The 12,322-nt window shown below is 35.9% G+C and overlaps 1 protein-coding gene across 2 annotated transcripts in view; it reads left to right on the top strand.

Annotated features, from left to right (window-relative positions):
- COL21A1 (collagen type XXI alpha 1 chain) overlaps positions 1-12,322 on the top strand; it is a 177,565-nt gene that overhangs the window by 63,855 nt on the left and 101,388 nt on the right. The gene's annotated exons all lie outside the window — the stretch shown is intronic.

Genomic DNA, 12,322 nt, shown 5'->3' with positions numbered 1-12,322 from the left:
CTTTTATATCCTAAAATATGAATTTGACTAAGTATGTCTGGGCTGTACTTGCTTCAGAGACTTTCTGTAGATACATATTTTGGTAAATGAATTCTATTTAAAAAATTCTAATTACATGTGAAAGAGTAGCTGTGCTTAAAAGGGTAAAAAAAATTCTTTTAGCAAAAATGTCCAGTCCGTAAAAAAAAAGAAAAATTTGAAACCTTGCCACATATTTCTTCATGCACACTCAAAGAAAGAATGTAAGCAATGTCTGTGTCTATTCAGTTCACAAACATGCTGTACAATAGCCATCTTTTAAAATGTAGTTTTTGAAATTGTACTTAGGGAAATATAAAGGCTTTTTCACCTTGACTCCTTCAATAACTATTAGATTATGATTAATGTATTGTTGTATTGCAGAAGCCTCAAATCATGCAATTTATAATTTCCTTTTTTTTTTTTTGACAAGTGGTTACATTCTACCTATAGGATTACCATTTCCTAATATTGTTCACTTTTATACTCTTGTTATTGATCCACAATGAACAAAATATTATTTACTTCTTTGGTGCCACATGGATTATTTCATACCATTTCCTTAAAGGTGTATTCTGTAATATGTTACTTATTTCAGGATGATCTTTTTATAATAGGCAATGATTTCTTTATCTGTCTGAGAGTTTAATTTTTTTCTTTTTCTTTCTATTTTTTTATTATAAAAAACACATGAGCTCTAACCTCTTAAACACTTTAAGTATATAATACAGTATAGTTAACTACAAGGACAGTGTTGCACTGTAGATATCTAGAACTTCTTCATGTTGCATGACAGAAACTTTGTGCCCATTGAACAGCTACTCCCTGTTTCCCTCTCTCTCCCACTCTGACAGCCACCATTCTGCTTTCTGTTGTTATGAGTTTGACTACTTTACATATTTCATAAAGGTGGAATCATGCAGTATTTGTCCTTCTGTGACTGGCTTTTGGGATCTTGATAGGGATTGCATTGAAACTATAGGTCACTTTGGGTGATGCGGAAATTTTTGCATTATTAAGTTTTCCAGTCCCTGAACATGAGATGTTTCTACTTGTTGGTGATTTCTTTAGTTTCTTTTAGCAGTGTTTTATAATTTTCAGCATTCAAGTCTTTTGCCTCATTGGTTAAGTTTATTCCCTAGTATTTTATTACTTTTGATGTTCTGGCTAGTACTTCCAATACTATGTTGAATAGAAGTGGCAAGAATGGGCATCCTTGTCTTGTTCCTGATCTTAAAGGAGGAGCTTTTGATTTTTCACCATTGATTATGATGTTAACTGTGGTCTTTTCATAAATGACCTTTATTATATTGAGGTAAATTCCTTCTTAATTTGGTGAGTGTTTTTATTACGAAAGAATGTTAAATTTTGTCAGATGTTTTTTTCTGCAAATGTTGAGATGATCATGTGACTTTTATCCTTTATTCTGTTAATGTGGTGTATTGCATTGATTAATTTCATAGGTTAAACCATCTTTGCATCTCAAGGATAAATTCCACTGGGTCGTGATGTATGATTTTTTGGGATCCTTTTTATAATGCTGTTGAATTCAATTTGTTGGTAATTTGTGGAGGATTTTTATATCTATAGTCATCAGGAATATGGACCTTTAGCTTTCTTTCCCTGTAGTGTCTTTTTCTGTCCTTTGTGTCAGGGCAGTGCTGGCCTTATAAAAAGTTTGGAAGTATTCTCTCTTCAGTTTTTTGGTAAGAGTTTGAGAAGGATTGGCATTAATTCTTTAAGTGTTTGGTAGAATTCACGAGTGAAGGCACCTGGTCCTGGGCTTTTCTTTGTTGGGAGGTTTTTTTGATTACTGATTCAATATCCTTAAGAATTATAGGCCTGTTTAGATTTTCTATTTCTTCATGATTCAGTCTTGGTAGGGTGTATAGTTTAGAAATTTATCCATTTCTAGTTTAGAAATTTATCCATTTCTTCTAGGTTATCAGAATTGTTGATGTGTAATTATTACAGTCCCTTATGATCGTTTGTATTTCTGTGGTATTAGTTGTAATGTCTCCTCTTTCATTCCTAGTTTTATTTATTTGAATCTTCTTTTTTTTTCCCTTAGTTAATCTAGCTAAAGTTATGTCAGTTTTGTTGATCTTGAAAAAAAAAAACTCAATTTTTTTTTCTTTTACTCTTATTTCATTTATTTCTGCTCTAATCTTAATTATCTTAAAGGTTATTAAAATTTCAATTATTCTCTTGTTCCTGTTAGTTTTGGGCTCAATTTGTTCTTTTTCTAATTTTTTAAATAAATACAGTTAGGTTGTTTGAGATCCTTTATTCCAAAATACTTAGTATTTTGCTGCATCTCATAAATTTTGGTATGTTGTGTTTTAGTTTTTGTTTATCTCAAGATATTTTCTAATTTCTTTTGATTTCTTTTTTGAGTCCGTGGTTGAACAAGTGGTCGTTCAAGGGCATGCTGTTTAATGTCCACGTATTTGTGAATGCTCCATTTTTCCTCCTATCATTAATTTCTAGTTTCATTATGTTGTGGTTGGGAGATACATTTGGTATGATTTCAGTCTTCTTAAATTTGTTAAGACTTATTTTTTGACCTAACGTATGATCTATCCTGGAGAATGTTTCATTTGCACTTAAGAAGAATGTGTATTCTGCTGCTGTGTGGTGGAATGTTCTGTATATCTCTGTTAGCTCCATTTGGCTTATAGTGTTGTTCAAGTTCTGTGTTCCCCTTTTGGTCTTTTGTTTGGATGTTCTATTCATCATTGAAATAAAACATTGAAATCCCTTACTATTATTGTGTATTCTTTTTCTATGTCTACTATTTCTCCCTTCAGTTCTGTCAGCATTTGCTTCATATATTTGGGTGCTATGATGTTGGGTACATATATATTTATAATTGTTATGCCTTGCCGGTGAATCGACCCATTTATTATCATATCATGTCCTTCTTTGTCTCATTTGAGTTTTTTTTTTTTAATATTTTATTTTTTATTTATTCGACAGAGATAGAGACAGCCAGAGAGAGGGAACACAAGCAGAGGGAGTGGGAGAGGAAGAAGCAGGCTCATAGCAGAAGAGCCTGATGTGGGGCTCGATCCCATAATGCCGGGATCACGTCCTGAGCCGAAGGCAGACGCTCAACCGCTGTGCCACCCAGGCGTCCCTCATTTGAGTTTTTGACTTAGTCCATTTTGTCTAAGTATTGCCACCTTTGCTGTGTTTTGGTTACCATCTGCATGGAGTATCTTTTAGCCCCCTTACTTTTAGCCTGTGTGTGTCTGTAATCCTAAAGTATATATCTTGTAGACAGTATGTAGTTGGATTTTTTTTTTTGGTCTATTTAGCCACTCTGTGTCTTTGTATTTGGGAGTTTAATCCGTTTATATCTGAAATAGCAATAGGGAAATATTTAATACTACCATTTTGTTCATCATTTTCAGTCTGTCTTATACCTTTTTTGGTCTCTCTTTTCTCTATTGCTTTGTGTTTTTTCAATTGTGTTTCATTCACTTTTTTTTGCAGTGACATGTTTTTTTTTTTTCCCATTTTCTTTTGTGTATCTTTTATAGGTATTTCCGTTGTGGTTACTATGGGAGTTACATAAAGCAGCATATAGTTACAGCAGGCTATTTTAAGCTGATAAGTTAATTTCAATCACATACAAATACTCAACGTTTTTGCTTCTCCCTGCCCCCTAACACTTTGTTATTAATGTTACAAATCGTCTTACATTGTGTATTCATTAGCATATTTTTACAGTTGTAGTTATTGTTTATAATTTTTTCTTTTAACTTCTCTATCAGAATTAAAAATGATTTATACACCACTGTTACAGTATTATAGTATTCTGAACTTGTCTATATATTTAACCTGTCAGTTTTTTTTAGAGATTTATTTATTTTTATTTTAGAGTGACACTGCAAGAGAGCATGTGCATGCACAGCGGGGAGGGGTAGAAGGAGAGGGGGAGAGAGTCTTAAGCAGACTCCGTGCTGAGCAAGGAGCCTGACATGGGGCTCGATCTCACAACCCTGAGATCATGATCTGAGCTGAAAACCAGGAGTTGGACGCATGACTGACTGTGCCACCCAGGTGCCCCAAACGAGAGAGTTTTATACTTTGCAGTGCTTTTGTGTTGTTGTTTAATGTCCTTTAATTTCAACCTAAAAATTTCCTTAGTATTTCTTATAAGGCAGGGTGGTGAACTCCTTCAGCCTTTTTTAATCTGGGAAAGTGTTTATTTCTCTTTAATTTTCGAAGAATATTTTGCCAGTTAGAGTTTTTTCAGTTGGCAATTTTTTTCTTTCAGCAAGCACTTTGAGTATATCATCCCATTCCCTTGTGGCCTGCAAGGTTTCTATTGAGAAATCTGCCAGCAGTCCTATGGGGCAGGTGGGGGGGTGGATACCCTTGTATATAATGAGTGGCTTTTTTCTTGCTGCCTTCAAAACTCTTTTTTTCCCCCTGATAATTTGATTATAATATGTCTTAATGCGGATTTCTTTGGGTTCTTTAATTTGGATGTACATTTCCTTTCCTAGATTTGAGAAATTTTTGGCTATTATTCTTCAACTAAATGCTGCCCCTTTCTCCCCTGAAACGTCTGTAACATGTATATTGGTGTACTTCATGGTGTCTCATAAGTCACTTAGGCTTTCTTCAGTCTTTCTCATTCTTTAAAATTTTTGTTCTTCTGCCCAAATATTTTCAAATAACCTTCTTTAAGTTTTTGATTCATTCTTCTGATTTATTGAGTCTGATTTGGAGCCCCTCCAGTCCTTTTTTTTCCTTCCAGTTCAGTTATTGTGTTCTTCAGGTCCAAAATTTCTTTTTGGTTCTCCTTTATATTTTATATCTCTGTTGATGCTCTCATTTTGTTTATACCATCAATTTCTTAAGCTCATAGGGTATCTTTATTATGGTTGTTTTGAATTCCTTTTCAGGTAATACACCTCCCTTTCTTTAGGGTTGGTGTCTGGAGAGTTACTCTGTTTCTTTGATTGTATCATGTTTCCCTGTTTTGTTGTGTATCTTACAGCTTTGTTTTGGGATTCACTCATTTGAAAAAATAGTCACTTCTCTCAGTCTTTACCAACTGGCTTTGTACAGGGCAAGTCCCATTAGTCTGTCTAGCAATTCTGGGGGCCCTTGAAGCCTTTTATGGAGGGATGCAATTTCTCTGGGTGTGAGTGAGCAGTTTCTCATTTAGGTTTTTCCCTCCCCCCCCCCCCCCCCCGCAGGAGCTCATAATCTCTCACTCCCTTTGGTATCTGTCAGTAGATCTTTAAATTCTCTAGTTTCGTAATAAGCTTCCCCATCTTGTTCTCAGTGGGCATTAGGCATCCAAAGTGTTCTGGTTCCCTGTCAGCATCCTTAGTCAGGTGGGGCCGGTATTATTCCCTCAGGCAGCCCTTGGGAAAGCTAGAATGCTGGATACATGCTCCACTCTTTTCTCTTCCTTCAGAGGGAGAAGGCTCAAGTTGTGTGTCTTCTCTTGATGGTGCTGAGCCATGCCAGCCACAACAAGCTCTCTCCCCCCACCCCATGACTCTTTTTGTTCTCAGCAGTTCCTAGGAATCCACATGATTCCAGTTCCTTCAGTGCTCCAAATGAGGTGAGACTGAAACCAGTCTCTTGGGCAGTCCTGTGGATACATGCTCCGCCCTTACCCCCCCCCTCCCCCCCCGCTCAAGGACAGTATTGCAAGCGAGGGTGTCCTCTGCTGGCACTTACTTGTACAGGCCTGGGGGAGGGAACGATGTGGATAAAGTGAAATTACTCGTATTACTTGTGTCAGTGAGGCTGTTCTTGGCTTTGTGCTCACCTGGGGTACTTCAACTTCCTAACCTAAATCTGGAATTTTCATAAAGGTATTTTGGTCCATTTATTATTGTTAAGTCAGTGTTTCATTCAGTGGGAGAATGTGGGCTGTGCCTTTCTAGTCCACCATCTTGCTGACATCATTCTTCTGTTTCTTTTTTGAGTAAATCAGGAATGGGCTTGATGCAAAAAGAGGAGAGAAAGGAGAGAGAAAAAAAATATCCCCTTGTGCCCTGGAAGATACCATCCTTAGGTGTCTTTAAGGGCTTCCAGCAGCTGATGGCTTGAATTACTGGGTTTTAGGACCCATATTTTAATTCACGTATGTTGAGCTTGCCTGTGCACAGGTGCGGGTGAAGAGCAGACTCTAGAAAACTGCCTGTGTATTCTGTTTTATTTTCTGCCATCTTGACTTTTGGGTGAGGCAGGAAACTTATCTGTTTTTTTAAAGGAGTGTATGATGTTGACTTGCTCAAATGGGGCCAAAGACTAGAGGTCAGAAGGCAATTAGCTTTGCATCCTCAGCCTTACCTTCTGAGAGAGAGAGAGAGAGAGAGAGAGACACTGCTGCTTGAGTGTAACTTTGGTATCTTTCATCCCATAAAACTTTGAGGCTTATTTCCTTCCAGTGCTTTCTACAATGATGCACTTTAACTTGGAATGATGTTTAGGACTTCTCCTGAATTTCTTTTCCGCCCATCAAAAATCACTCATACTTTGGGTACCCGGGTAGCTCAGTCATTTAAGCATCTGCCTTCTGCTCAGGTCATGATCCCAGGGTCCTGGGATCCAGTCCTGCATCGGGTTCCCTGCTCTGTGGGGAGTCTGCTTCTTCCTCTGTCCCTCCGCCGCTCATGCTTGCTCTCTCTCTCAAAAATAAATAAAAATCTTAAAAAAAAAATCACTCATACTCTGTATATACTATTCTTCGCTTAGAGATTGCTGGATAATTTGATTATCTAATTCAAGCTTTACAATGCTTTATAATAGTGGTCTGGTAGATTACTGTGCCCTACTCATATAATTCCATCTGTAATTCATTAGAAGTCATAGAGGGTAAGGGTATACATATCAGCAATCATGGCCCAGACAACTGAGATGTTTTTGGAGGTGGCCAGTATTTTAGCTTCCATGGTTTCATAACATACATGTGATTAACTTTTCTGTCCTCATATAAAACCGATTCCCTTCCATTCTTCCTTTTTACTGTTGGTACACATATACATGAATTTCCAACCATTGTGGTGGGGCAGGGGGAAATGAGAGGTGGGAGATAGGGTAAAGTTTGGTGCTTAGGATAGGACTGAGTATAATATTCCATAAAATCTCATCACACATTCAAGAGAATCACTTTAAAATCTATCTGTAGATTAAAAGGTTTTGAATCTAATCTGTATTGAAGGCAACTTACATTGTCAGGGACTTGTAGTATATCTAAAAATATGAACTTTCCATTTAATTAAGTTAGAGCTATGGTCCCTTCAAATAAACACACATGGTTATATTTTATGTGAAAAATGATGTGTATTCATTAGAAAAGTAGAATGATTATGGCATGATTTAGAAAATATACAATTAAAGCATATAGGCCTTGCTGTCAGTGTTTATGATTGGCTCTAGGTGCAGTTGTATGAATTAATTATGTCTAAGAAAGGAATAAGAAAATACTCAGAATAATTTTCATTAGGAATGCTTAAAGCTTATATTGAAACTTTTCTCCATCTATAGTATTTAAGCAGGAATAACAAAAAAATTTCATTAATCAGTGCTTCTGAAATGGAAAATGGCAAAACTTGATGAGTTATTTTTGTAATTTTGCAAGCCTTTAGAATTGTATTTTCCTTAACTATTCCTTAGGCCAAAGATGATTGTTATTTTTTATATTTTTTTCTTATTGTTAAAAATAATATATTCTATGATCAGTGAGGCTACTTAATGGTGCAAGAGATTTTAACTTTCCTGGTTTGTGCACAAGTTGTATTGAAGAGTAATAGGAGTCTCTTGTTCCCATTGACTTACTATTGAAATCTATGCTTACTGTATCCCATTGTTGGTCAGCCGTGCATCTGGCAGACATCTTCCTCAGATGAAAGACTGTTGACTCTAAATCAACCTAGATTTCAAGACAGTGGCATTACTTGCTGGTAGAGGAGGATGAGATCATTCAATCTGTAATGAGAAAAGAAATTGTGTGAAGCTGGGGCTGCCTTCTTTGTTATTTAACTAATCTTTGGTAAGAGGCTCTCTTTCCCATAATTTATTTTGGTTTTCCTATTTTATTATATTTTCAGTATGTTATGATGAAGCCTAAGTTATCACAACCTTGCCACTAAATTGAAACATTGGTGACTGTTCCTCCTTTTGATGAACTAGTGCATGACATTAAGTACATGGTGATATAATAGACCTTCAGAAAGGCAGATGTATTAAATGGCCACTGAATACCAATTGGACATACACTCATGTTTGTCTTACCATCAAAATCAAGTTCAGTCCAGGAGAGTTTGAAGAAGTTGGCTTGCACAGATCTGCGCCAGACAACTCTGTTTTATTGGACTATCAGGCCTGCATCAGTAAAATTTTTTTTGGTTTCTGACCACAGATCTTGATAGAATTCCCTTGATCTGAAAAAAAAAAAAAAAACCAAAAATAAAAACATGTGACATCTGGAGAGGGGTGACATACCAACAATGTGGCAATGTGGAATCGAATTAAATAGGCACTTATAAAGTAGGCTAGAAATGTTCCCTGTGATATTAACTTACAGCTGGAAAGGTGTAGTTGGAATTTGGTTGCTCTAGTTAGGCTAAAGATTTATACAGTTTTTGTGTCTGTGTTCATGGCAGAAATTTAAATAAAACATGTTTTTATGACCTTGGTAATATTGGATTACTTACATTACTAAGCCCTGAGAATTAATAGAAAAGCGAATAGTTTTCTCTGTGTTCTATGGATCACTTAAAAACTTTTTAAAATTTTTTGAATATAGTTGACATACAGTGTTACATTACTATTACTATTAAAATTTCTTTATCTCCCACTCCCCTTCACCTATATTGCCCATCTCCCCACCATCCTCTGTATTTACAGGTATGATTTTGCTTTTTGTTTGTTTATTCTTTTTTTTGTTGTTGTTGTTGTTTTTTTAGATTCCACATGTGAGTGAATTCATACGGTATTTGTCTTTCTTTGTCTTAGTGCACTTAGCATACTACCTTTTAGGTCTATCTATGTTGTTGCAAATGGCATGATCGCATCTTTTTTTTTTTTTTTTTTTTTTAGTCTCATCCTTTTTTATGGCTGTAAAAGATTCCATCGTGTATGTGTATATCCATTTGTCTTTTAGTGGACATTTAGGTTGCTTCCATATCTTGGCTATTATAGATAATGCTGCAACAAACATAAGGGTATATATATCTTTTTTGAATTAGTGCTTTTGTTTTTTGGGGGGTAACTACCTAGTAGTGGAATTATTGGATCATATGGCATTTTTACTTTTAATTTTTTGAGGAACCTCCCTACTGTTTTCCACAGTGGCTGCACCAATTTACATTCCTACCAGCAGTGCATAAGGGTTTCTTTATCTCCACGTCCTTGCCAACACTTGTTTTTTCTTGTCTTTTTGATTTTAGTCATTCTGACAGGTGTAAGGTGATATCTCATTGTGGTTTTGATTTGTCTCTCCCTGATGATTAGTGATATTGAGCATCTTTTCATATGTCTATGTCTTCTTTGGAAAAATGTCTGTTCATGTCCTCTGTTTTTTAATTGGATTGTTTTTTTGTTATTAAGTTTTAAGTTCTTTGTATATTTTGGTTTTTAACCCCTTTTATTGTATGTATCATTTGCAAATATCTTGTCCCATTCTAAAATAAACTGAAAGTGGATTAAAGGCCTAATCGTGAAACTTGAAACCATAAAAATCCTAGAAGAGAGCACAGGAAGTGATTTTTGCCATGGCAGCATTTTTCTAGATCTTTCTTATCTCAAAGGCAAGGGAAACAAAAGCAAAAATAAATCCTCCAAACTGAAAAGCAGGTATTACTGGCCCCCATTTTAAAACAAAGTTATCTCTGCTCATCCAAGAACACATTCCTATCCTGAATACTCTGAACATATTGGAGTAAAATGAAATTAAAACTGTGTAGTTGGTATAGAAATCATTTGTGAACTTTGGTCTTCTGTTTTGTTTACCCTTGCTCCTGAATGCATTCTTTTAAAACAACTTGGTTTATCTAGATTGTTCTAATTACCTGTTGTAGGTATTATAACAAGCCCCTGAGTCTGTCTTAGCATTTGATTTTCCTGGTACTTATAATTTCCAGGTTTCAGTTTTTATTTCCAGTTTCCATACTTTTTGTCTGGATGTGGTTTGTATACTTAAACATGTATTTCTTTTTTCTACACAATGGGGAAATTAATTATTTACCTCTCTTTCCTCTCAAGTTTGTGTAGAAATTGTTGGTTGGTAATCAAAGTAGCATTTTATATATGGAAACTTCTTTTACCTGATTCCTATAACTAGGTATATACAAACATAAAAACTATTTTTTTTGCACTTCCCATGTGTTAAGAGACTGTTCTTACAGGTGAATGAATTGGGAAGAAAAATTACCTTCAAGAAAACATAATTATTTAAGGGGCGCCTGGGTGGCACAGTGGTTAAGGGTCTGCCTTCGGCTCAGGGCATGATCCCAGCGTTATGGGATCAAGCCCCACATCAGGCTCCTCCGCTATGAGCCTGCTTCTTTCCTCTCCCACTCCCCCTGCTTGTGTTCCCTCTCTCGCTGGCTGTCTCTATCTCTGTCAAATAAATAAATAAAATCTTAAAAAAAAAAAAGAAAAGAAAAAGAAAACATAATTGTTTAAATCCATACTTCTTAATGAGATGTGCTAGGTAGTTATGAAAACATGACTATATTGTACATTCTTAATTTCATAAGCTGTGCCACACTGTTTCCCCATAAAAGTTTGGGTATTACAAGACAGTGTAAAGGACTTTGTTAGAGCAAAAGGATGAACACAATAGTTGCTTTATCCCCTGCACTGGCGTGCCATTTTGGAGTCACAAAGCACTTTTACATACATCATCACATTTGACCCTCAGACAAACCATGTGAAGGAGATCATTATTCTCACTTCACAGATGAGAAGCCAGAGGTTAAGAGAGAGGCTTAAATCTAAATCTAATGTTCTTAAGTCCGAGATCTTAATCCATCATCTTAAAATTTCTCATTTGTAAAACAAATCAAAGGAGCAATTCAAATCTGAATATTTTTATGATGTAATGTTTTCTTTTCAGCTGAACTTCTTTTGAAGTTTTAAATCAAATGCATCTGATGTGAGGCTTCATGGATTGTTCTGCATACCTCCCTGCCAAAAAAGAACCCCTGCATCATGACGGAAAATACTTAGTTTTATTAATTGATTTGTGATTTAAACTGTATGATGTTGTTAGAAACACTTGGACCCTGCTTCTCATGTTCTCATGTGGGGGAGCTTCAGCTAGGCTAACTCTTGTGATCCCTCTCCCACTTCTTTTTTAGGTCCTTACCACTGAATGAGAAAATCGGTTTTCAGATGAGTGAGTTTGATAAAAGTAGCTGGTCATGGTTGGCCGAGAGCCTTCAGCTTTCTTTTCCTTAGATCAGTGTGTCTGTGGAGCTAGTGTGTTCTGGTTTCCTCTTTAGACCAGGTGTGAGCTTAGTGGGCAGGCCCTGCTTCTAAGGTGAGATAGGGAATAAGTCGGCCCTGTGCTGTTGGGATGGGGTGAGGGGGTGGTGTGCAGTCTCGTGGAACTCACTGGATCACATGTCTAACCAACATCTGTTTGCCTCATTCCTATATCTCCTCATCACTTAGTTCCAAGCTTACCAGAGAAGAAGGATGTAATTCACTGGGTTACTTCAAAACTTAAGATTTAAGACCTGAAGAGAAGAATGCCCCTACTTTTCCAGGAATACTTACGATTTTAGTTATATCAAACCTTTATTTTATTTCCAATATTCTGTGGTATAAGTTATGACTGTACATGTTGGGCTAATAAAATCCATCTCATTACTTTTTACTGTATTATAAATATGAAACTTTTCCCTCTTCTTAATGTGTGAGAATGATTATCTTAAAGAAGTTTAGTGGAGTTTGTTCTTGTTTTGTTTTGTTAGCTGCTCTGTAAAATAAAAGCAGTCATGCTCAGTGTATATATTATATGAGGGCCTTGGAAGAATCTGAAAATATTGCAACATTTCTACAATATAACAACTTAATAACATTTCAACCATTTAAAATTTTCCACATAATTTCAGATACTAGTTTCCCAGCAAGTGAAAAGCATGCTATATTTTTATAATTAATACAGATGACTGTATAATGCAAATCTTAATGATTCTCTTTTTTAAAGATTTTTATTTATTTATTTGAGAGAGAGATAGAGAGAGAGCACAGTGGGAGAATGAAAGGGAGAGTCAGACTCTGCACTGAGCGGAGAGCCTGATGTGGGGCTCTATCC

This window comes from Ailuropoda melanoleuca, chromosome 19, assembly GCF_002007445.2.
Source record: "Ailuropoda melanoleuca isolate Jingjing chromosome 19, ASM200744v2, whole genome shotgun sequence".
Taxonomy (NCBI): Eukaryota; Metazoa; Chordata; class Mammalia; order Carnivora; family Ursidae; genus Ailuropoda; species Ailuropoda melanoleuca.
The sequence above is the reverse complement of the archived record's forward strand: the minus strand, read 5'-3'. Positions and strand labels throughout refer to the sequence as shown.